The 26,243-nt window shown below is 44.5% G+C and overlaps 1 protein-coding gene across 6 annotated transcripts in view; it reads left to right on the forward strand.

The window, feature by feature from the left end:
- FRMPD1 (FERM and PDZ domain containing 1) overlaps positions 1–26,243 on the forward strand; it is a 152,725-nt gene that overhangs the window by 54,237 nt on the left and 72,245 nt on the right. Inside the window, exon 1 of one of the 6 annotated variants that reach the window (XM_037743700.1) lies at positions 12,819–13,478. The exons of 4 other annotated variants lie outside the window; for them this stretch is intronic. The gene's annotated coding sequence lies outside the window, so the exon portion shown is untranslated. Of the gene's footprint in view, positions 1–12,818; positions 13,479–26,243 lie in introns of those variants that run through there. One more of the 6 variants, XM_037743704.1, reaches the window with a different exon arrangement.

A 26,243-nucleotide genomic window follows, 5' to 3' on the forward strand; every position in this document is an offset into this window, starting at 1 on the left:
AAACTGCTTCAGGCAGAAGGAACAGCAAATGCAAAGGCCTGGAGGCCTGAAAGGGCTTGGTGCAAGTACAACCAGACGGGCTGTGTGCACAGGTATTATCCATGCATTTATTGGGGAGACTCCTGAGCAGGCTCTCTGCCCCTTGACTGCAAAATTATATTTTAGGAATTTTGAAGAAATATGCACCCACAGCACTTTCACTTGCAGGATCAGGCCAAGTGGCGAAGTGAGCTGCTGCTGCTATTGTATGGTAGGCTCTTCTTCAGGATCTCTTTCCCTCCCTCTTTTCCTCCCTCCCAGAGGTGCTTAGTGATGCATAAAGGGAAAGCAGGTGTGGGGCTAAGCCCCTGGTGCCACCAGCCCTGGTACCAAAGCACTGACCTTGCCCGCTTGCTGCTGGGTACCCATCAGCCATTATCCCCTCCTTCTCCCAGGCTGGAAACTATAGCAGGGGAGGCTAGTCATCTGTGCCTTCTTCCTTGTTCCCTCCTTGCTGAAATCTACTCAGTGACCAAGCCATGTTATCTTTCATTCCAAAATCTCTCTCAAACATGCCCCCATCTTTCCATTCTCTCTGAGCATCAGGCTTCAATGCTCTGTACTGTAAAGTGTGGCTCTGATCTCATCATGCTCCTCCTCAGAGCCTTTCAGTGGGTCATATGTGTATGAATACTTAAGTCCCGAGACCTCAGCCCAGCAGGCGTGATGGGCTACCTCCATCCTTTCTCTCACACCCGCTCCTCTGCACCTTGTCCCCCACTCTTAATCCCCTGACCCTAAGTCTCTAAGCCTTTGCTCCCCCATCTGGCCCCTCTGTCTAGCATGTGCCTTAGCCTCGGTGGCCCTGCCTATGCCTGTAGGCTAAGTTCAAATCCTACCACTCGTAGGAAGCTGTCTTCCAGATCCCCTCATCCCAGGGTTTTCACCATCCCCTGATACTTGGTACCTCTCATGAAGAAGTTATTGCTGTCAGCCTTGAAGGATTTTGTGTGAGATCCCTTGTGTATGTGGCTGCAGCTCACATAAAGCCCTTGGGAGGGCTGGCACGATGTCCCTTTTCTCTCTACCCCACAGCCTTTTTCACAGAGCCCAACCCTAGTGTGGGCTTGATAATGTGTCTGCTGTATTGGATTGACAAAAAGCCTGTGATTTTCCCGATATCTGAAATGATTTGAGTCAAGTCAGAAACATGAGGCTGATGCTTAGAGGGTTGCATCTGGTTCTCAGCTGAACTCATTCGTGGCATCCTGATGCCTCAAGATATAGGTCCTTCGTTTGATGATGGGTTGATGCAACCTCCAAAATGAGTCTGAATTTCAAATTATCTTTTCAATGTGGCCTATTTTAAAGGAATATACTATGTAAAATTTGAACCTTGAAGCTTTTGACAATCATTGTTTATATTATGAAAGTATTCTTTACAGTATAAAAGATCACTATAGAAAGCTTTCAAACACCAAATATACCTATGCATTTAACACCATTCAATACATAAAATTTTGATTTATGCACAGCTATCATAGTTGTACCTTTACTGTATCCTGAGATACACTAAACTTATTATATGTTCATGGAAGCAGTACTAACAATGGCTTAGATTTGTTTTGGTGACTACAGATTATATTATGCAGCTTTGCAAATCTGAGACTTTTTTTTAGTTATCTATCTGCTTGAAGGACAGTGGGAAGCCGGATTTGGTGCTTGGCAGATTGATTGGAGGGCAGAAACCATTATTTTCATCAAATGACACAGTGTTTTCAGGAACTCACCTGATGTTTAGAGACCTTTTTGCCAGCAGTTAAAAGTGGTTTGGGCTACCAATCATTTCCCAAGCAGGCTGCTAAATGATATGTGCCCTTAATATTAGTTGTTTTGGAGAAAAAGAAAAAAAAAAACGCTAATTACAGGTTAGAAAAGATAAGATGGTAAATTTAAAAGCTCTTTTGACCTCTTTCAAGGAATTATCTGAGAACCTCAGCTGCTTCAGTAAAAAGGTAATATGGCAAAATTTCAAAATCCTGACTGGAAAGAGCTTCAGAGGAATTCATCTGGATGCAGCAGTGCATCATTCTCTGAGATTTTTGACTTAAGACAAATGTGCAGGCAGCTGAGAAATGCGGTGCTTCCTGTTCTCTGAGTATCTAGAATACACGGGGTAGGCTACAGCTTGTTAAAACCAACAATAACAATCCCACCTCCTCCGCCAATTAAAACCCCTGTCCAACGCTCGCCTGTGGGCATTAACATGTGAAGCTTCTGACTTACTGCTTTGTTGTTTTCTTTGCTCCAATGTAGAATTCAGAAGGATGCAAAAGGAAAAACAATTATTAAAGACGAGGATGGCATTTATTTGTTCTTATAAAATAATTTATTTGGTAGCTGGAGTCTGTTCTCTCTGATTTTCCCTGGAAAAGGACACCAGCCCCGACTGTCCAGGGCTTCCCTGGTACCTGTGAATGTGCTGTTAGTTCCTGGTCTGGTTAGAAGATGATGTCTCTGTGGAGATACATACATGGCCTCTTTTTTTCTCCCTGGGGTGAGGGACATTTTGTGTATAGGAGATGGAAGAATAGATGGTCTCTTTCTTAAGCGTATTCCTGGTTATTTTTTAGTACTTAGCTCTTTGCAAAAGCTGTGTAATAAGTGTCTCAATGAGAGTGTGCCTTGTCTATGTGCTGACACCTGGATTCACACATATGTTTCCAGATATTTTAGCCACCAATCATAGACCCTCAAACAAGACTGCCAGCTCCAGAGATGATCAAGTACTGCCTTTGCGTGTGTGGTACAGAAATTCCCCTACCATCCCCAGCGTCCCTCTGCTTGGACCTGCCAACCCCCGTCACACTCTTATTCCATCCTCAGTTGGTTCTCATTACTACAAAGTTCTTCATTATTCCGAACCAAAAATCTTCCTCTGGGCAATGGTTGCTCCATTGGCCCTGATCCTGCCCTTTGAAGCCCCACACAAAAATCCATTTCTTCTTCCCTGTGACAGCTAGTTAGGCCACTTGGACCTTCAAAGATAGGGATCAGGCCCCTACATCTTCACTTCTTCAGGCAGAATGCCCAGTTTATCTGGCCCTCTGAAAAGCTAAGAATGGGACATAGCTGTGTAGGTGGGGGTCTGATCAGCCCAGACAGGAGCAAGCCCACTGCAGCCTCACTTCAGAATCTATGCTTGCATTAGTACAGCCTGAGACCAGTTAGCTCCCGGTGGGTTCCACTTCTGGGCTCTGCCCTGGGCCACTAGGGAACTGCACACACTTAGGTGTCAGAGAGACCCAAGTATTCTGGCCCAGTGTTGATGTGGGGTGGCCGTGGGGGAGTTAGCCCCCTCTCTGGGATGCAAATTCCCCATCTGTCTGACTGCTTCTTAGGTGCTTTATTTTTTCCTGGGGATGCCGTAACAAATCATCACAGTCTTGGCTTTCAACAACAGAAGTCTGTCCTTTAACAGTTCTGGAGGCCAGAAGCACAAAATCGAGGTGTTGGCCGTGCCGCTCTCCCACTGGGGCCTCTAAGGGGAGTCCTTCCTTTGTCACTTCCAGCTCCTGCTGGCCACTGGCGATTCTTGACTTGTGGCCGCATGACTCCAGTCTCTGTCCCCCTGGTCACATTGCCTCCTTCTGTCTGTTTCAAATCTTTCTTTGTTTCACTCTTGTCATGAGATTTAGGGTCCACCTGGATAATCCAATGATGAACACCTCATCTAAAGATCATTAATTTAATTACAGGTATAAAATCCTTTTTGCAAATAAGATCACATTTACAGGTTCCTGGGATTGGGACTTGGCATTTTTTTTTTTTTTTTTTTTGGAGACAGGGTGTCACTCTGTCACCCAGGCTGGAGTGCAGTGTCATGATCAAGCTCACTGCAGTGCTGCTCTCCTGGGCTCAAGTGATCCTCCCACCTCAGCCTCCTAAATTGCTGGGATTATAGGCGAACACCTGGCTAATTTATTTTATTTTATTAGAGATGAGGCCTTGCTATGTTGTTCAGACTGATCTCAAGCAAACTCCTGAGCTTAAGCAATCCTCCTGCCCCAGCCTTCCAAACTGCTGATATTGCTTACAGGTGTGAGCTTCTACATCCAGCCAAGACTTGGATATCTTTTTAGGGTGGCCACCATTCAGCCATTGACTCTCTACCTCCTGTACTTTTGCAACTCCCTTTTGTCTCGATTGTATTTGAGTTCAGCTCTCCAGGGTCACTGGCTGCAGATCCTCAGGCCGCATGTCTTCTGTCTCCTCCTTCCTGCCTTCAGCATCCCGGCTGCTGCTCTGAAGGATGCCAGGGCTGTTCTGATCACTCCTGTGGTACAGATGTGGGTGGGGCCTTTGGGGGTTAGGCTGCCTAGGAAAGCTCAGGTCTTTCTGGTGCATACCCTCGTTTCTACCAGCATGCTGGAGGTTTTACCAATGGCAAGGAGAAGTTTATCAGTGGAGGTTTTATCAATGGGAAGGAGAAGCTGTGGCTATTAAAATATTCATTGCCAGTTCTTAGACTTAGGGAAGATCCCACAGGGTGAATGTGCCCTGGACAAAGAAGGGACACATAGGGACACAAGACATATGCCCTCATATTTTCCCTTGAATTTAGACTGAAATTGGCTCACTGAATTTGAGGGAAATTATTTATATTCTCAGTGCCCAAATACACATCTGTTTCTGTAAAAAATCAGGAAATGCTCCTTGGCAACCATGTAAGAGTGTTGTAGTATCATCTTCTTCCTCTGTAACTGGCCTGCTTCAGGAGTTCCATGGTCCTTTAAGTGTGATCTCCAGTCTGTTCCTGGCTTCTGGGCTTTCTAAATGCAACTCACACTAAAATGTGCTTTTCTCCACAAAGGGAGTGCGTTGCTTTGTTTGCAGTTGACACTTCAAGCGCGCGCACACACACACACACACACACACACATGCACACACACACACACACACACATGCACACACACACACACACACACACACCGAGGGGCAAGCAGAAGTGCTGAGTCTGAGTCTGGTGAAGCCTATAGTGGAGCTGAGGGAAAGCTGGGGAAGGACAGTGGCCTGGGAGGGTCTGGACACTGAGCCGCTCCAGACTCCCCTCTCATTGCTGCCCCCAGGATTCCTGTCCCATGGCATCCTCCTAGATGGCTGCTCTACTCATTTCAATGTGCTTTGCTAAGAAAGGCCTGTGTGGGGCTGGGGCCTGGGGAGGGAAGGTGGGGAGGAAGGAGAAAGATGAATCAGACTGTCCCTCCCCACCTGCAGCTGGAAGTACGTCAGTGCTGCGCAGGTGGGGCTGTGCTTTGCGGAGACCCTTGGGAGCCTAGCAAGGGCTGGCCATGCCTTGTGGGGAGATCTAGGAGGGCTTCTGGGAGGGACTGGCATTTGAACCAAGCCCTAAGGGGTAACTAAGAGATAAAGAAGAGAAGGATGGATAGAACAGCATATCCAAAGTTGACCTCAGGTGGTCCCCTTCCTGGTCATCATCCAATGGAGCTGCACTGAAAGAAGCTCAGGTCTGACAGGAACCTTAAGCACCATCTAGTAAGGAAGATATTCAGACTGCACTGCTTAGAGATCTCTGCTTCTCATTTCTCTTGCTGGGTTCAAAGAACAATGATTTTCCATTTTGACAAGGCTTGTTTGGTGTAGCTACTTTGAAATAGCCCCACATCAAAATATAATGCTTTGTCTGGTTATCTTTTTCAGACTGCCCCTTCATTTCTCCAAGGCAATACTCCCCAGATTGTGTGGTCATGGGGTATTGCTGTGTCACCTTCCCCACTTGACTGTGAGCTTCCTGGACAGGAACTGAGTCTTGCTGCTCATGCAATGCAGAGTCTAGAGAGAGGCTTGGGGTGTACAGTGTTGACTGATGAAATGAATGAATGCATGACTATGATTACTTCCTTAGCTTCGTCTGGCTCCCCGCTGCCTTCCTTGGTCTCTACAGTTATCAGTAGTATCCTGGCTAGGCCAAGAGCATAGATGGGCCTCTGTGTTTCTCCATCTTATATCCTCTCCTGGAGTTGGTTTGCTATATCAGCACTAGCAGAGACTCGGAGGGCTGGTGCCCACTTTCAGAGGATGGAGAGGCTGTGGACCCAATGTCCAGCCTCTGGAACTACTGCCTATTGTTCTACGACATGGCCAAACTGACCTGGGAACTTTCCTGCTCAGTCCAGCTAGCTCTTCTTGGTACCTTGTAGTCTTAGTACCAGGGTCACAGAGGCAGTAGGGTACAGGAGAAAGTGCCCAGGCCTTTGACTCCGTCAGGCCTGAGTTTGCCATCTGCATGATCTGAGGCCCATTGTTTACTTGCTTACTTAATTGATTATCTGTGCATGTTAAACTTACAGAAAAGAAGACAGAGGGAGGATAATGATCCCTGTTTTCCACCTACATGTGGCAAATATTCAATACATGTTAAGATTCTTGTTATATTATCTGAAGAGCTGTCATGGAGAAGAGAGATGAGACTGGTTCTGTGAGTCTGTCCAGAACAAAGTTTAGTTTTGCCTCAAGTTATCCTTTCCAAATTTCATAAAGCCCCCCAAGTGTCCTAATTCCTCAAGCTTACAGCATTCCTGACATCTTTGTTTCTTTTTCTTTTCCACCTGCTAACTACCACCACATTTCTGTGTGAATTTGAAGGTTGCTTCCCCTTGTCTGGGCCTGTTTCCTATCTGTAGACTAGGTTATTTCCAAGGTCCTCTACAGCTTAGACACGATCTTTAATTTCACAAAATAGATAATGCATGTCTTAGTCTGTTTTGTGTTGCTATAACAGCTTGTTTGGAGGTTCTAGCAGGAGAGCACAGCTACTCATATACCCTTGACTGAAGACCGGTCCTCCTCTATCAGGGATGGTCATCTTCTCTGACCGAGCTTCAGGAGGGAAGCTTCAGGAGCTTCACGTGGAGCAGTGAGGGAGGAAGGGGACACCTGCCTAGCCAACCAGATCAGCCATATCAATCCTGGTGATCACTAGGGTGACAGATGTCGCAGCCAGATCACCCTCACATCCATGTTGTTATAACAATACCACAGACTGGGTATTTATAATAAATACAGATTTGTTGGTTGTGGCTCTGGAGGCAGGGAAGTCCAAATCAAGAGGCCGGTATCTTTCATGAGCCTTCTTACTGTGTCATCCCATGGCAGAAGGGCAAAGAGAGGGCAAGAGGAATGAACCCAATCCTGCAATAACAAACCCACTCCTGCAGTAACAGCATTAGTCTATTCATGAGGTTGGTGCTCCCATGCTCCAAACATCTCCTGTTAAGCCCCACCTCCCATCGCTGCCATATTGGGGATCAGGGTTTCAGCACATGAACTTTGGAGGATGCATTCGAACCATGGCCATTCATTATGTGGAAAGTCATGTTCTAGGTGCCAGAGCAAATACAGATGGAGTTACAGTCCTTGGCCTTATAGAGGTCACAGCTTAGTGTGGGGACAAATAAGTCAGCATCATGAATGCTATGGTAGGGGGTGAATACAAGGCTGAGGGATCTGAACCATAGCAGGGAGAGACTAGCCACTTGAGGAATGTATGGGTTCATTGACCTCATGGAGGGGCTATCTAGAGATGTCTGTCACTGCATAAAAGCATGAATGATACAGACTAGGTCTTCCAAGTGGCACTAGGATTTTTTGCTTTGAATTGGAATTATCAGCATGGAAAATCCCAGCAGAGATGGCCTATGTGAGGGACCTTCTTTCCTCTCTTATTCTCCTGCCTTCCTGGAAAGAAAAAAAAATCCAAGTCTTCAGAATAGATTGACCTTTATATACAGAAGCTCTTGGGACACGCAGCTCAGTTTAACAAGTACTGTTTGTGTGCCTGAGAAATGTCTGGGAAGATGCAGAATTACATGCATAAAAAGAATTAATCCATCTTTTGCCATGATTGTGTTCAGAAGCTGATTTTCAAAGACAGTTTCAATTTTCCTAGCTGTCTGGGTGACAGTTAGATGTGTACAACTTATGCACACTCATCCCTCTCTTGTATGTAGTCTGCCCAATTTAATTTGCTTAGATTCTATAGGCTTTTTTTTTGATTGCTCGTTATAAGTTTAGCCTAGTGTTGAGAGCCTAGGGGTATGAGAGACATCATTAGCCAGAAATTTCTTCTCTAGCTGGACTAATAAGTCTTATACCCAAGAGTCGGTGAACAGAATGATCTGTTCACTGGGGGTTGCTGAGTGAATTGGTGTGATTGCCAGGATTTCTGCCCCAGGCTGAGAGATCTGGATAGATGGATGCTGAAGATGCTTCTCCAGGAAGGCTTTTGGAAGAGTCTGCATTGGAGATGAGCCAGTGTGGAGATGCAGGGGGAGGGGCAGATCAGCAGGTGAACTCAGTGTGGGAATTTGACTTGAGCTAACTTTTCAGTCTCATCCTCAGCCCATTGTTCTCCTGCCTTAATAATGAAAACATTTCTTCAGTGGAAAAGGTGCTAGCAGGCCTCTGGGCTTTTGCTTGTGCTATTCCCTTTGCTTAGCTGATCCACTGCCCCACTCCATCCATCAATAAAACTCCTAGTTGTCTTTCAATTCAAGTGTTCTTCTGCTGTTCTGACCTCATGACTTTCCCTCTCCTCTTCTCATAGTGTTTTGTCTATGTAGTTATCCTTCAGCACCCCATGAGGATTGGTTCCAGGACATCCACTGCAGATAACAAAATCCATGGATGTTCAAGTCCTTTATATAAAATGGTATAATGTTTGCATATAACCTATGCATAGCCTCTTGTATACTTCAAATTATCTCCACGTTACTTACAATACCTAATACAGCATAAATGCTATGTAAATAGTTGTTATACTGTATTGTTTAGGGAATAATGACAAGAAAAATAGCCTGTACATGTTCAGTATAGACACAACCATACATCTTTTCCCCAAATATTTTCAGTTCAAGGTTGGTTGAATCCACGGATGCAAAAGCCACAGATATGAAGGGCTGACTGTACTTCTGTTTTAGTATGTTACCTGGAGCATAACAGACACCCAAGGGATATCACCTGAATGAATGAATAATTGAATAAATGACTGATTATTAGGTTCTGTGTTTGACTCACCTTCTGGAACTGTGAAATGTTTCCTGAGAGAGGAGTGGAGGGCACTGAGGGGAAAATGTGGGTGGCAGATTCAGAGCAAGGAGACCACTGGGCTGCCCTTGGTGGTGGGGTGGGGGAGACACCCTTTGGAGGGGGTGTAAGACATTGACTTTTTATTGCTTTGTTTATTTTTACTTTAAGTTCCAGGATACATGTGCAGAATGTATGCATTTGTTACATAGGTAGACATGTCCATGGTGGTTTGCTGCACCTATCAACCCATCACCTAGGTTTTAAGCCCCACATGCATTAGCTGTTTGTCTTGATGCTCTCCCTCCCCTCACCTCATCCTCCACAGGCCCCGGTGTGTGTTGTTCCCCTCTCTGTGTCCATGTGTTCTCATTGTTCAACTCCCACTTATGAGTGAGAACATGCAGTGTTTGGTTTTCTGTTCCTGTGTTAGTTTGCTGAGGATGGTTTCCAGCTTCATCCAAGGACATAGACTTCTTGTTGAATAGAAGCACACGGTAAAAATATACTCTAAGATATACTACAGACATTAAACATTGGGGGGAAAACCTGACTCTGGAATAATCAAAGAACTACAAATAAAAGCAGCAATAAAAGCAAGGAAAAGAACTGCAAACAGAAGCCCCTTTATAAATCTAATAAATTAGGGGTGACTGAGTAATTGGGGGAAGTAGCTTTCCTACTGACCGAGGGAGCACCATTGGGATAGCCTTTCTGGAGGGCAATTTGGCTATATCAAAAGCCTTAAAAACTTGTACATAATCTTTCACCCAGCAGTGCCATTCCTAGGGATTTATCCTGAGAGAATAATTAGATGTATTATCAGACATGTTTATCTCAACATATTTGTAGTACAGACATCGAAAATAAACCAAATAGCCAGCAACAGGGGCTTAGCTTTAAAAAAATGGCACTCTTATCTATAGCAAATAAAAAATAAAGTTGTAGAATAATAAAGACACAGGGAAATGTTTACAGTGTGTTTTCAGTTGAGAAACCAGCATATATGTTAAGTTCCCAATTATGTTGAAAATGTATATTTTCACACAAAAAGACTAGAAGAGTAATTAGCAACTTGTAGCTTTTAGTGGACAATTTTTATTCTCTCTAAAAAAGTAAACTTTCAAAATCTTCTATGCACATGTATTACTTTTATAAGAGGCGGGGGATAAGTGTCAATTAGGAAAAAGAGATAAGCTTTTGGAGAGTATTGTTTGAGCTTCACTAGGTGGAAAACTAGATGGGCACATCATTTATCTTGCAAATTCCAGACAAGTGGTGTTTTCAGAAGGAAGAGTGGTCTTAGGTCCATTTGTGTGAATATATTTATAGAAGTGAAAGCTTTGGGGGAAGGAAATAGATTGATTTTTTTTCCCCTTGAACTTTTGAAATTATTTTTTCCACTCCATTTGTAATTGAGCCCAGGGAGCTATTCTTATTTCTTCCTTTCTTGGGCACTGCGTTAGACCTAAAAATGTTAACTGGCTTAGGATGTGGGTTTTGCTAAAATGATTCCCCTTGAAGTCTTCACTGGGCTTTCTCAGGTTTAAAAGTGGGGTCCCACAGAAGATTACTTTCTATCTAATGCATTTTGCTCCTGAATTCTTTGGCACCGTTGGGGTGGTGAGAAACGACTCCTGCCTTATGGTTGTGGACCCCATCGGCCCCATGTGAGTGGCTCAGGAGTCTGCACTTGTGCTGGGCACTGTCTGTTGGAGAGGTTTATTTAGGGGCCAATCTGGCATCACCTTATCCTGTGGACGTAACATTAGTCTGCAGAAAAAGAGATCAGAGCTGGGTAGAATCTCTTTAAATATTAATGATAGTGATGCCTTTTGCCACACATCTCCAAAGAGCTCTGAGCATTTCAGACATTACCTCATTGTTAATTTTCACAGTGTTCTTGGGTGAGAAGCTGATGGCAAGTATTCTCTGGTCTCCATGTGGGGCAGAGCGTAGCAAATTTTAGGTAGGTAGTAGTAGTTCTCCTGACTAGATATCAATTGGTAAAAGAAAATGGGGGCATTTTGGGGGCATCTTCTTCACAGTTATTCTGTATTACTCAGAAATTAAATTGCCTTCCTGCATTTTGCCCCACTAACATTTATTGAATGTATACTGTGAGCAAGTCACAATGCTGAGTACTGTGGCTAGAAGTGAAATGTAAATGTCCTTAGTTCCACACTCAAGGCCTTTGGTGGTCTGGCTACTGCCGCTCTCACTCCGATACCTCCATCCTACTTCACGTAATTCTTATGCATCACCACCTTCATGCCAACCTGAAACTTTGGTCTTCAGGGTAGCCTTGTGCCATCTCACTTCTGTGTACTTTATGCCCTTCCCCAGGCACTGCTCCAATTGCCTTTCTCTCCACCCCAGCGGGTCCTTCATGCTCAGCTCACCTCCTGCACAAAGTCTTTCCTGCTAGCTCACTCTGCTTTATCCACAGCTGGATGGGATCTCCTGCTATCAAACTCTCAGGCATCCCACTCACCTCTCTGCACTGGTCCTTACTCTTTTTTACTTTGTATGTTAGTGATTTATGTGTGCTCTTTGATGATTTTTCAAGCTTCTTGACTGTAGAGATGTGCAAATACTCATTGCATAAAAGAATGAAATGGGCATTTCAGGCTAGTGGTCACCAGTTTGTGCCTTGCCTTCTAAGATACAGAGTCACTGATAGAATCCTACTTGGCCTCCCTCTCCTTTGATCCTTCTCACTGAGGCCCTTTGCTGCCTCCCAGTCAGTTCTGTCCTCCCCTTGCATCAGTGCCCACACCATCTTTCAGTTAGTAGCTGTGTATTGAAAAGTATTCCTCACTTACGGTGTTCTGGGGAGGCATGGGAAAAGAGAGACAATTGGAGCATGCTTTTTTTTTTTTTTTTTTTTTTTGAGACAGGATCTTGCTGTGTCACCCAGGCTGGAGTGCAGTGGCATGAGCTTGGCTCACTGCAACCACCTCTACCCCAGGCTCACGCGATCCTGTCACCTCAGCTTCCCAAGTAGCTGGGACCACAAGTGTGCACCATCAAATCCAGCTATTTTCTTGTATTTTTAGAAGAGACAGGGTCTCACCATATTGGCCAGGCTGGTCTAGAACTCCTGACCTCAAAAGATCCGCCCACCTCAGCCTCCCAAAGTGCTGGGATTACAGGCCTGTGCCACTGCACCTGACCTGGAGCAGTTTTAGATAACCCCTGGGCTGGGCACGATGGCTCACTCCTGTAATCCCAGCACTTTGAGAGGCTGCAGTGGGTGGATCACTTGAAGCCAAGAGTTTGAGACTAGCCTGGCCAACATAGTGAGATCCTGTCTCTACTAAAAATTAAAAAAAAAATTAGCCAGGCATGGTGGCACACACCTGTAATCCCAGCTGTTTGGGAGCCCGAGGCACAAAATTTGCTTGAACCTGGAAGGCAGTGGCGAAGGCAAAGATGAGATGCGATCACACTTTTGCACTCCAGCCTGGGTGACAGAGAGAGACTCTGTCTCAAAAAAAAAAAAAAAAAAAAAAAAGAAGGCTACCCCTGTGCTTATTTCTTTTTCAACCTCTGAAATGCAAACCACCCACACTGCATGGGATCCTAAAATTGCAAAGGGCTTTATCCAGAGTATTCTTTGTCCATGAGCTGGCACCAGGGCTGGAACTGTCTTGTGCTCCACCTGTGTGAGGCTGGGCAGGTTATTTAATCTTCCTCTGGCATCATTTCCCCATCTGTTAAGGGGGGATAATGTGCTTGGAGGTGACCTACCTCCCTAGGATGCTGTGAGGCTTAGTGAGCTAATGCCATTGCTATTGACTTCAACTGAAGACGACTGAGCAGAACTAGCTGGAGACCAAGTATTACGTGGCACAGAATCAACTCTACAACTATAAAATGGATGCATCATGTGGGTGTCATCTTCTATGTTGCCCTTGGCACAGAGGAAGCCGGTTTGCCAATCAAGGACCTCTAGGGTTTCCTGTCTTGACTGGTTCAAGTGGTTGAGGTCTTGAGGATGAGAATGGGATCTGCAGGACTCCTGTGCCTGTCGTGCTGAAAGGAGAGAAGCCAGACACGTGTTGAAAGGCATAACTGCAGCTGCCCAGTATCTGCAGATGAGGAGGGTCACGGTCCTGTGAGGAGGGGGCCTGTGCCACAGAGATACCACCCAACTTTGCCCACATGGCCTGGCGGTCAGTTTTGCTTGAGCTTATTGATGAGCTATGGGAAGGTCATTTGATATTCACATTCTTGTGGCCGCAATCTTGGGAATGTGGCCGTTTATCTTTAAAAATAGCTGTGTGCTGGGAGGCCCAGAAACAGTGTCCTGGGATGGAGGGGAGGTGCCAGCAGGGGAAAGATGTGCAAATTTCTTTCCATGGAAGAGTCCCTTCAGCTCTGCGCCACGGGTGAGTTGGTGTTTTCTGATTCTGTAACGTGTGCTGCTTTCCCTAGACTGTTCTTGGAAAGGGAGCTGTTTTGGTTCTTTTCAATTGTGATATCCTCTCCATATCTTAAAAAAATCTGTTTCCATGGTATGTTTGTTCTTCAGCACGTATCCTTTATGAAACCTGTTTGAGTGAGATTCTTTCAACCTTCATAATTGCAATTTATTTATTATGGGCTCTCCTTAAATTTAACTGGTAATTATTTCTCACATTGGCTTTGTGTTTTCAAAAGGCAGTATCCTTAATCATTTTATATTTAATTAAGATAATCATTAAATGCGTTTGGAACTAAATTGCCAACAGGTTTTCAAAATTGGGGGATCATGGGATGTGAGACCCCAGACTAGAGACTTTCAGGTTGAATAAGTCTTTGTTTTAGGTGGTGTCCTGAGAGGATAATGGGTGGTCTTTTGTCACACAGCTAACTAGTGACAGAATCACATTTGCACCCAGGTCCCCTAACCTCCTTGTCCATGCCTCTCTGGTCAGCTCTGTAGAATTTAACCTCTGAATTACAAGTGAGTGAGAAGGGAAAAAAAAAAAACACTATTTAATTTAACTTTTCTGTATGCCTTAATTTAATTAAAGTGAATCTTCTAGTTTTAGAAATGGCTATGTTATATACCGCAGCTGATCCCTTGACCTTGACTTGCTTGATTCATTTGATGATCTGCACTGATGATTCTTCAAGGGTGATTCCCATCTGTATTCCCCGACAGCTTGTGAGAAATGTGAACTCTCAGCCTCACCCCAGACCTATAGAAACTCTGGGGGTGGGGCCCAGCAATCTGTGTTTTAACAAGTCCTCCAGGTGCTCAGATAGGCAGTGACGTTAGAGAACCACTGCCTGCCATGGCCTAAGTCAGACTCTCCATGTGTTTGACACCCAGGGCAGTGATCCACTTTGTCTCTTTTGTGGATTCCGAGTTTTCTTTACCGAAGAGAGTTTCTCTGTTGCTGCTGCCAGCTTTGAATGATGACTCCATTTCTCTACTCTGCTTCTCTGCATTACCACTATACACACATACCTAGCAGGACTGAAAGATAGGTGGGCCAATAATGAAAGTAAATAGGGGATTTCAACAGAAACAGGTTTGCAGATAGAAAAAAAAGTCTCAACCACTGAGGTATGTTTTCCATGTTTAAAACTTGCTACTTCTCTAAGCACAGTGATAAATTAGACTGTGTCTAACTGTATTGTACTGGGTTTTCCATCATTTGTTATTTTATTCATTCTGCAGATTTTTTTGTACCTTGTATTTGCATGGTACATGTTAAGTGTTGCGGGAGAGGTACTTGAGTTTATCAGGAGGTAGAGAACATGTTCAAAAATAACTATAATACAAGATAGCCAGTGTTTAATACATGAGAATCATCTTTTATAGTAAAAGGGTTGTGGAAGCCTAGAGGTGGTAGAGAGCATGTGTGAGGGAGGAGGACATCAGGGAAGACCTCATGAAGACAGCAGCATTTGGGCGAAGCTTAAAAGGAGGTGGAATTTGACACTGAGAGTTTGGGGGTGGGTAAAGAACATTCTAGGCAAAGGTGCAAGAAGATCAAAGCATGGCGGGAGGCTCAGTGCAATTTGTGAGGGTAGGGGTTATGTGAAGATGATTAGAAAGAAATGAGGCCATGTAAGTAGGTCAGTGTCAAAAGGAGAAGAATCTTCAAATACTCACTTAGGAGTTTGTTCTTTATCCTGAAGGCAATGGGGAGCCGTTGAAGGGTTTTGAATAAGGGGGAGGTATGACCAAGCTGTGCTTTCAGTAAAGCTAATCTGCCATCAGCGTCTGAAGTAGATTGAAGTACGTGAGAGGGAGACTTTTGTTGTTTTTATTTTGTAACTGTTTTGCAGCAGTTTGTTGATAGATTGAAAAATTGTCTTAATGTTTAATTGGGAGGTAATTGCCTTTCTTCTTATAATCATTGGATTTTCAAATAAGCATCCAGGACCTAGATTATTGTCTGGGGAATGCAGCTGTAATGTTATAATGGGGAATCTACAGGAAAATGAAAATCGCTTAACAGAATGGCTTTGTAGGAAACTTCCAGAACTAATTTCTCCCTTCTTTTCTTTTTAACGTTTTCTTTTAAACAAAATGTATTTATTTTCATTTTATCCAGTAATGACCTGGTAATGCTAGATCACATAAAATCTACAAGTATCAAGCAAAGCCTGTTGATCACCTAAAGGCTCTTCCTTACCTTTTCCCACTCAGCCTCCGGAGCTGTTTTCCCTCTCACTCAAGGACTTACTTTGTTAAAGTGCCTAAATCAAACTCATTTTGCAAGGATCTGCCTTACTTCAGTGATGGCTCTAATGGGAATAGCTGTAGGAAACTTGAATGTCATGAATTTTTAAATATGTTGTTACTTCTAGTATTTGTAGTAGAGAAATCAACAGCTCTGTTGCTGTTGATTTTTTCACTAGGGCTGTCTTTATAGGCTTGGGCTTTGGCTAGTTAGCACCATTGATTTTAGTCATTCAATCAGTATTTAGTGAACATCTCTTAGGAACTGAAAAATCATGGTAAATCAGAAAACCATGGCCCTGCTCAATGTGGAACTTATATTCTAGCAGGGGATATATAGAAGTAAACAGTCAAATATAGTCTGAGAGAGGGAAAATACTGGGTACTGTGAGAGCACCGACCCAGAGTAGAGGTCAGAGAAGACTTAACAAGTAGGATATAAACTGAGACCTAAAAACTAACTGGGGGCCAGGCACGGTGGCTCACACCTGTAATCCCAGTACTTTGGGTGGGAGGCTGAGGCTGGATCATCTGAGGTCAGGAGTTTGAGACCAGCCTGGCCAACATGATGAAATCCTGTCTCTACTAAAAATGCAAAAATTAGCCAGATGTGTTGGCAAGCACCTGTAATCTCAGCTACTTGGGAGGCTGAGGCAGGAGAATCGCTTGAACATGGGAGGCAGAGGATGCAGTGAGCCAAGATGGCACCACTGAACTCCATCCTGGGTGACAGAGCAAGACTCTGTATCAAAACAAAACAAAACTACTGGGATAGGTTAGTTAGCCTAGGCTTGCAGGGAGACAACTTGGGCGACATGGACTGCTAATGAATATGAGGTTTCTTTTTGGATTGATGAAAATGCTTCAAAATGGATTGTGGTGATGGTTGCACAACTCTATAAATATACTAAAACCATTGACTTGTGCTCTTTAAATTGGTGAATTGTGTGCTATGTGAATCATATCTCAGTAAACCTGCTTAAAAAGTCAACTGGGGAAGCCAGCAGCAGGAAGGGTGTACCTGGCAATGAAACAGCACATGCAAAGGCTCAGTGCCATGAACAAAAAAGGAAGAGATTTTCTAGGTCTGGAACCTCCTGGGAAGTGGAGAGCAGTAAAACAGAGGAAAGTGAAGAGGCTAGAGAGGGAAGTGGGGCCTGCACAGGTTGGTCCTTGAAGTCCCATAAATAATAACAGCAGTTACCACTTAGGAAGGCCTTGTCATATGCCTAGTGCTGTTCCAAGCTGTTTTCATGCATTCCCTCATTAATTCTCACAACAACCTTATAAGGAGGTACTATTGTTATTGGCATCTTGTAAGTGGGAAAATCAAAGCACAAAATGTGAAGTAGCCTGCCCATAGTCAAAGATCTAGCAAGTGGCGTGGCGGAGATATGAGCCTATATTAGTCTGCTTTTACCCTGCTGGTAAAGACATACCTGAGACTGGGAAGAAAAAGAGGTTTAATTGGACTTACAGTTCCAATGGCTGGAGAAGCCTCAGAATCATGGCGGGAGGCATGAAGCACTTCTCACATGGTGGTGGCAAGAAAATGAGGAGGAAGCAAAAGTGGAAGCCTGCGATAAACCCATCAGATCTCATGAGACTTACTCACTATCACGAGAATAGCATGGGAAAGACCAGCCCCCTATGATTCAATTACCTCCCTCTAGGTCCCTCCCAGAACACATGGGAATACTGGGAGATAAAATTTAAGTTGAAATTTGGGTGGGGACACAGCCAAACCATATTATTTCACCCTGTCTCCTCCAAGTCTCATATCCTCACATTTAAAAACCAATCATACCTTCCCAACAGTTTCCCAAAGTCTTAACTCATTTCAACATTAACCCAAAAGTCCACAGTCCAAAGTCTCATCTGAGACAAGCCAAGTCCCTCCTGCCTATGAGCCTGTAAGATCAAAAGCACGCTAGTTACTTCCTAGATACAATGGGAGTATACATATTGGGTAAATACAGCCATTCCAAATGGGAGAAATTGGCCAAAACAAAGGAGTTACAGGGCCCACGCAAGTCCAAAATCCAGTGGGGCAGTCAAATCTTAAAGCTCCAAAACGATCTCCTTTGACTCCAGGTCTCACATCCAGATCATGCTGATGCAAGAGGTGTGTTTCCATGGTCTTGGGCAGCTCCACCCCCATGGCTTTGCAGGATACAGCCTCCCTCCTGTCTGCTTTCACGGGCTGGCATTGAGTGTCTGCGGCTTTTCCAGGCTCACAGTGCAAGCTCTTAGTGGATCTACCATTCTGGGGTCTGGAGGATGGTAGCCCTCTTCTCACAGCTCCACTAGGCAGTGCCCCAGTAGAGACTCTGTGTGGGCTCCAACCCCACATTTCCCTTCTGCACTGCCCTAGCAGAGGTTTTCCATGAGGACCCTGCCCCTGAAGCAAACTTGTCTGGACATCCAGGCATTTCCATACATCTTCTGAAATCGAGGTGGAGGTTCCGAAATCTCAGTTGTTGACTTCTATGTATCCGCAGGCTCAACACCTCATCGAAGCTACCAAGGCTTGGGGCTTCGACCCTCTGAAGCCATGGCCTAATCTGTACATTCGTCCCTTTCAGCCATGGCTGGAGCAGCTGGGACACAAGGCACCATGTCCCTAGGCTGCACACAGCATGAGGACCCTGTGCCTGGCCCATAACACCACTTTTTCCTCCTGGGTCTCTGGGCCTGTGATGGAAGGGGCTGCCGTGAAGATGTCTGACATGGCCTGGAGAAATTTTCCCCATTGTCTTGGGGACTAACATTAGGCTTCTTGCTACTTATGCAAATTTCTACAGCTGGCTTGAATTTCTTCCTAGAAAATGGGTTTTTCTCTTCTGTTGCATCGTCAGGGTGCAAATTTTCTGAACTTTTATGCTGTTTCCCTTTTAAAACAGAATGCTTTTAACAGCACCCAAGTCCCCTCTTGAATTCTTTGTTGCTTAGAAATTTCTTCTGCCAGATACCCTAAATCATCTCTCTCAAGTGCAGAGTTCCACAACTCTCTAAGGTAGGGGCAAAATGCCACTAGTCTCTTTGCTAAAACACAACAGGAGTCGCCTTTGTTGCAGTTCCCAATAAGTTCCTTATCTCCATCTGAGACCGCCGCAGCCTGGACCTTATTGTTCATATCGCTATCAGCATTTTTGTCAAAGCCATTCAACAAGTCTCTAGGAGGTTCCAAACTTTCGCACATTTTCCTATCTTCTTCTGAGCCCTCCAAATGGTTTCAACTTCTGCCTGTTACTCTGTTCCAAAGTCACTTCCATTTTTTTGGGGTATCTTTTTAGCAACACCCTACTCTACTGGTACCAATTTACTATATTAGTCTGTTTTCATGCTGCTGATAAAGACATACCTGAGATTGGGAAGAAAAAGAGGTTTACTCTTACAGTTCCACATGGCTAGGGAGGCCTCAGAATCATGGCAGGAGGTGAAAGGCACTTCTTACATGGCAGTGGCAAGAGTGAATGAGGAAGAAGCAAAAGTAGAAATCCCTGATAAACCAATCAGATCTCATGAGACTTATTCACTATCATCAGAATAGCACAGAAAAGACTGGCCCCTATGATTCAATTACCTCCCCCTTATGCCCCCCAGAACATGTGGGAATTCTGGGAGATACAATTCAAGTTGAGATTTGAATGGGGACACAGCCAAACCAAACCATATCAGAGCCCAAGAGGTCTGGCTCTAGAATTCACACCGTGGTCCCTAAAAAAATCCTAAAAGTTATGCAGTGACATTATAGAGTTTTATACAGGAAAGTGACAAGGTCAGATTTTCATCTTTGAGAAAGATTACTCTGTGGTTTGTGAAATAGATTGGAAGAAGAGCAAGACTGAAGGTAGGGAGACCAGGTGCTACCATGATCCATATAAGAAAGAGATCTTGGTGGGGAGTGGAGACTCACACCTGTAAGTAATCTCAGCACTTTGGGAAGCTGAGGCAGGTGGCTTACCCTAAGTCAGGAGTTTGAGACCAGCCTAGTGAAACTCCATCTCCATTAAAAATACAAAAATGAACCTGTATTTTTACAGGTGGTGCATGCCTGTAATCCAGCTACTTGGGTGGCTGACGCACAAGAATCGGTTGAAATTAGGAGGTGAAGGTTGCAGAGAGCCAAGATCATGCCACTGTACTCCAGCCTGGGTGACAGAGTGAGACTGTCTAAAAAAAAGTCATGCCAGTCTGAATGTGTGTGATGGTGGTGGGGATGGAAAGAAGTAGAAACTTGAGAGATATTTAGGAGGTCACACTTATAGGAGTTGGAAAGTGGTTGGATATGCGGGGAGGGTACAAAGACCCTCAGATGGATGCCTGGATTCTGCGCTTGGGAAGTGGGGAGAGTAGGGTGTTTAATGGTGCTCATGATGTAGGTGCCAAGGGGTTTCCCAGTGTGAGCTGGTCAGTATCTGCACATGAGAGAATAGATAAGACCTCTGATATGACCTCTCCACCAGTCAGAATCATGAACTTGGGGTAGGGGCCTTAGAATCCTTCTAGATCTAGAGGTGAAAATGGAGGTATTAGAAGAGACTTGCTGAAAAGCCAAACAGCGTGCAGCACCAGGGCAAACGAGCTGTGCACCTGCTGATGTTCAGGCCGGTGTGTGTTCACCTGTCCTGTTGCCACTCCCTGGGGAACCTTTGCTTCAACTCTTAAAGCTTTGATTCACTTTTCACAGATCATCTCTCTGATCCTTAAAAGAGGTATCACTTAGCATTAGGAGAAATACCTAATGTAGATGATGGGCTGATGGGTGCAGCAAACCGCCATGGCACGTGTACACCTATGTCACAAACCTGCATATTCTACACATGTACCCCAGAACTTAAAGTATAATTTTTTTAAAAAAAAGAGATATTATTGCTGCACAAACAGTAACAATGGGAATTAAAATAAAACCAAAAAGAATTGGCTGCCTAAACCCAGCATCTATGAGATCAAACTTCTTGTTTTGTGTTCCTGCCTGCCTGTGCCCAGCATCACTTTTACAGTTGTACCCAGAGCAAAGATACAGCTTTATGGCCTATGGTTTATACTCTACATTAAATCAGAGACTTTTTGTGGAATATTACATGGTTTCTGGCTCTCGTTTTTTGGAAATTCAAGGAAGAGGACATGCTGTAACTTACCTAAACGTGCTCCTGTGGCCAGTTGTTCTGTTTTTCATCCCTAGAGCTTGTGCCCCAGGAGCATCTTGCTGCATAGTGTTTTCCTTAGGCAGAAGCCCCAGCCCTGATCATCTCTATGTACTTTTAAAATGGGATGACCCAAACTGGACACTTTTCTCTACTGAGGTTAGGGACAGAGGGCAGAATGCTTAATTTGGGTTGAATTTCTGAGTTCCTGGGCCCTGTGGTTTTCAGTGATCTCTGAATCAAGTTGGCATTCATTCGCAGCTGCCAGTGCCGCTCCTACTGGCTGCCATCTCCTAACAGCTGACCCGGTTCCCTGAATTATTTGCTGTAAACTGGGCAGCTCTACAGGAGGGAGAAGAGGTTTCCGGGCAGAATGCTTAATTAGGGCTTAATTAAGACAGCCAGAGTGGCCTGTTGGCCTGAACCCTTGCATAGGGTCCTGATTGGCAGGTGGCACCTGGAATTCTTGGCCGTCTGACAGCAATCAGCCTTTCCTAAGCCCCATGCAGAGCTGAGCAAGACATACACTGCCCTGCGGTTGGCAGGAGCTCTTCCTAGACTCCCTACAACATTTTAGACATTCCTTTCTTATGGGCCCTACTTTCTGCCTTATATTGGTTAGGAGTTTTCTATGTGGCTTGTCTTCTCTATAACACGATTAACACCCCAAGGGCAAGGGCTGTGTCTGCTTAATCTCAATCTCCTCTACCACACCCAGCACAGATCCCGGAGGAAAGAGGATCTAATGCAACGAATTGCTCTGACTTTTGGACTAAATCCCTTGACCTGAGATGGCTGTAGACCCTGTAAAGTGGAGTCTGGTGTCCAGGGACTGAAACTGAAAAATGCAGAGTCTAGGGGCCTGCAAGCCCATAGCCAGCAACAAGTCTACAAAAAGGGTGAGGACTTTCAGAAAAGGGACCTCAAAGCCAGGACAGAGTCTTGATGTCACAGTCATGGGCAAGAGCTCTGAGAGGCATGTCTTGGGCCCACCAGCCCTGCAAGCCATTCTCGCTTGCTTGTGCTGTGGTGGTGGTTGTTACTGTTTATTAGTGTGATACGTTTGTAATCCTGACTTCCTTCCCCAGACACAGAAATGTGGAGTCAAATCTCAGCCCACCAGGGTGGCAGGCAGCTGCTTATGGGCCAGAACTCTGGGAGTCCTTAGTCTGAATTTCCCAAGCACTGTAGTTGCTGTGGGTTTTGGTTTTGGTGTGTGTGGTATCAAACATGCCCAGAGGCTGTTGAAAATTAGTTGGTGTGTAATGACATCAGATGAATCATTTGATAGTAAAAAAAAAAAAAACAAATCTAGACTTTGAAGTTACATTCCACAATTTTGTTGAATTATGCCCAGATGGTTGTCGAGATAATTTTAACAGATTCAGGGCATTTGTAATAACCAAATAGTCTATGGAGAGGAAAATAACTTCACATTGAATGGCAAAGAAACACTAAAGACGACCAGATTTTATAACCTCTGAGCTGGAAAGACCCTCACAGGCTTCTAGCCCAGCTCCCAGATACTTCGTGCAGCTGTACAGTAACAGGAGGCGCCAAGGAGAATGGGTTATCTGAAGGTCCTAATTGCCAAGTCTGTGGACCCTTTTCCGATGGATCTTTTGGCTGTCTTGGCTGTATTTGACATGGTTGCTTATATACTTTTTTGTGGTAAAAGTCATATAACATTAAATTTACCATTTTTAAACCATGTGAAAGCATATAGATCAGTGGCATAAAGTGCATTTACAACATTGTACAACTGTTACCAGTACCTAGTTCTGAAATTTTTCATCACCCCAAAAAGTAATCCCATATCCATTCATTAGTCACTCTCCATTTCCTTCTCCCCCAATCCCTGGCAACCACAAATCTGCTTTCTGTCTTTATATAGACTTGTCTGTTCTTGATATTTCATATAAATGGAATAATACAACATGTGACATTTTGTGTCTGGCTTCTGTCACTCAGCATAGATGTTTTCCAGGTTCGTCCATGTGATAGCATGTATCAGTATTTCATTCCACTTTATGGCTGAATAATATTCTATAACATGGATATATCACAAGGAGTTTGTCCATTCGTCTGTTCATGGATGTTTGGTTTGTTTCCATCTTTTGGCTATTGTGAATAGTGCTGCCATGATCATTAGTGTACAAGTTTTTGTTTGAATATCTATTTTCATTTATTTTGGGTAGGTACCAAAAAGTGGAATTGCCAGGTCAACGTTATTCTACATGTAACTTATTAAGGAGCCACCAAACTGTCTGCATAGTCTTCTGAGCCTTTTTCTCCCCAGGATTCTTTGGTTGTTCTCAGGCCCCTTTAACCATTCATTCTCAGTTTCCTTTCATTGCTTCCTAGGTTCTTCAGCCTGTAAAATCATGGTGCCGCCATCATTCCTTCCTCAGCTCTTCTCATCCTACCCTAAAGGTTCTCAACTCTAGCTGCACATTATAATTACCAAGGTCTCCTGTAAGAAACCCTGCCCAGGCCCATCCCAGTTGAGTTGAATCAGCATCTGGGGTGGGTGGGTGGAGCCTGGGCATTGGTCTTATGCACATTGGTCTGGCCCTGGGCATTGACCTTATGCACATTGGTCTGGCCCTAGTTTTGATATGCAGCTTCTCTTAGGATAACTATTCAACCCCACAGTTACAACCTGATGACTGTCAGATTTTTATTTTTAACTTCAACTATCTACTGGACATGATGACTGTCCTTCAGTACTGCAAATTCAGCATTTCCCAACCAAACTGTTCATCTTACTTTTCAATCCTGTCCTTCTTCTAGTGTTTCCTTTCGTGGTGAAAGGGACCACCCTCCCCAGCTGCCCAAACCAGAAGCCTGAGAGTCGTCCATGCCTTTTCTCTCTCCCTCGTTCCAATTTTCAGTTGGTTGATTGATTCATTCATTCATTCAGTAATTTATTACCCAGTGGTTAGGACTGAGGGCAATTGGAGAGAAATGCAGTTTAGGAATTGAGTTAGGAAGACAAAAAAGACAGATGAAAGCCAAGTTTCAAGAGGATAACCTTTTGAAATGAAGAATAACATCAGAGCTGCTGTCCTTGAGGACTTTCTTTGTGCCGTGCATTCTGGTAGAACTTCATATATATTATCTAATTTACTGAGAAGCCGGTGAAGTCAGCCCCATTTCATAGATGACAGTATAGGCTCAGGGAGGCTACGGTAACTTGTCCAAGGCTGCAAGGTTAGCACATGGTTAGTGAGAGTCGGAGTTGGAAGCAGGCCATGACAAGGCCTGTGCTGTTGACATGTAAGGTCGCTGGGGAAGAACTGTGAGCCCAGCAGTGCACTGTGAAAGCAGGGAACGAGGAGTATCATGATGTGACCACCAAACAAGATCATCTGCCCATAAGAGTGCTTTGAAAGCTATAGACCGTGGTCCAAAAACCTTGCAACCTTTGCTCATGTTGCTAGCAGATCACTTCCTTTATTTTGCTTTGAATTCTGATTAGTTGTGTATATGTCTGACTTCCCTGGTAAACTGCAGACTCCTTGAGGTGAGAATTGTGCCTGCTTATCTCAGTATCCCCCACTGCCCCTGTAGTTGGTATACTGTTGATAATCATTGAGTGTTTCTTGAATCTGTGGATAGTAGCACTGACTCAGAGAGGAAGAAATGGAAACAGGACCTATCGTGACATTTGTCCAGGTGTGTCATGGCTAAGCCCTTGGCTAGAGATTTGACTGAGAGAGTCAGGATTAGAACAGGACATGACAAGGCCTGTGCTGTTGACATGAAAGGTCACTGGGGAAGAACTGTGACAAAGAAAGGGCAGACCTACAGCTCTCTGGAGATATGTGTGGGAGATCTCAGAATGAATAAAATTCCGCCTAGCCCTGACCTCCAGCTTCAATGCATTGATGCTCATTCTATCTCTTTTCCCCTCTAGTACTTACCACTTTCTTTTTTTTTTTTTTAGATGGTATCTCACTCTGTTGCCCAGGCTGGAGTGCAGTGGTACACTCTCAGCTCACTGCAACCTCTACCTCCCAGGTTCAAGCAATTCTCCTTCCTCAGCTTCCCAAGTAGCTGGGATTACAGGTGCCTGCCACCATGCCTGGCTAATTTTTGTATTTTTAGTAGAGACGGGGTTTTACCATGTTGGCCAGGCTGGTCTTGAACTCCTGACCTCAAGTGATCCACCCGCCTTGGCCTCCCAAAGTGCTGGGATTACACATGCAAGCCACTGCACTGGTGTACTTACCACTTTCTAACAGTCTTAATTAATTTCCTTTTTTGTCCATTGTTTCTTGTCTAGTGAGAACCTATATTAGAATGTAAGCTCCATGAGGGTAGTCTTTTGTCTTTTTTCTTCCTAATGACTCCCAAGACCCAGAACAGTGCCAAGCACATAGAGGATACTGAATAAATATCTATAGAATGAATGAAGAAAGTAAAGGTATCCGTGAGACCTGGAGTCACTGCAGAGTCAGCTGTACCTCTGCCATCAAAGTACTTTCCAGGAACCGAATAGTCTGTATGAGCCTTCCGAATCAGGGCAGGGCCCAGAAAAGCCCCAATAGATTGCATTTGGTCTGAGCCCTTAGATTTTCCAGGTAGGTTTCTCAGACCCCAGGGTCCTCATCAGCCGCTTAGGGCCTAGCACAGGTGCTTCTGGTATGAAGAAGCCTCCAATCTCGGTGCTCCCCTGACCTGGAGGTGATCCCCCTTCTTCTGAGCCCTCCTCTCTGTGCAGCCCTCTCTCATGGCATTGCCATCTATCGTGTGTTAGAGCTCCTGGCGGGCAGACACTGTGGCTGATGCATCTTCCTGCTCCTCACAGATATTGGCATAGGACCAGATGTTTGTTGGGTGAAAAACATCTTTTGAGAGAGCATCAGTCTGCCCAAAACTGATGAGAAGGCTGGTGGCCAGAAGCATTTGGGGAACTGTAGTTTGTTTAAAGAGAATCAGAAACTTATGATTTGAAAGGGCATGTTTCTAACCCCATCACCTTTCTTTTTCTCCTTTTATGGCATTTGTTTTTGTAAAACACCTTTATTGAGATATAATTCATATACCATGCAATTTACTCATCCAAAGCATACAATTCAGAGGTTTTGGTATATTCACAGATAGTACAAACATCAGCATAGTCAACCTGAGAGCATTTTCATCACCTCTAAAAGAAACCTTCTTTTGCTATCACCCCTCCGTGCCCCATTTCCCCAACCCTAAGTGACCGCTAATCACTTTTCTGTCTCTGCAGAGTTCCCCACTGGACTTTCATATGAATGGGATCATAGAATATGTAGTCTTTTGTGACTGGCTCCTTTCATGGAGCACAGTATTTT

The sequence above is a fragment of the Cebus imitator genome, unplaced genomic scaffold, assembly GCF_001604975.1.
Source record: "Cebus imitator isolate Cc_AM_T3 unplaced genomic scaffold, Cebus_imitator-1.0 Scaffold149, whole genome shotgun sequence".
Classification (NCBI taxonomy): Eukaryota; Metazoa; Chordata; class Mammalia; order Primates; family Cebidae; genus Cebus; species Cebus imitator.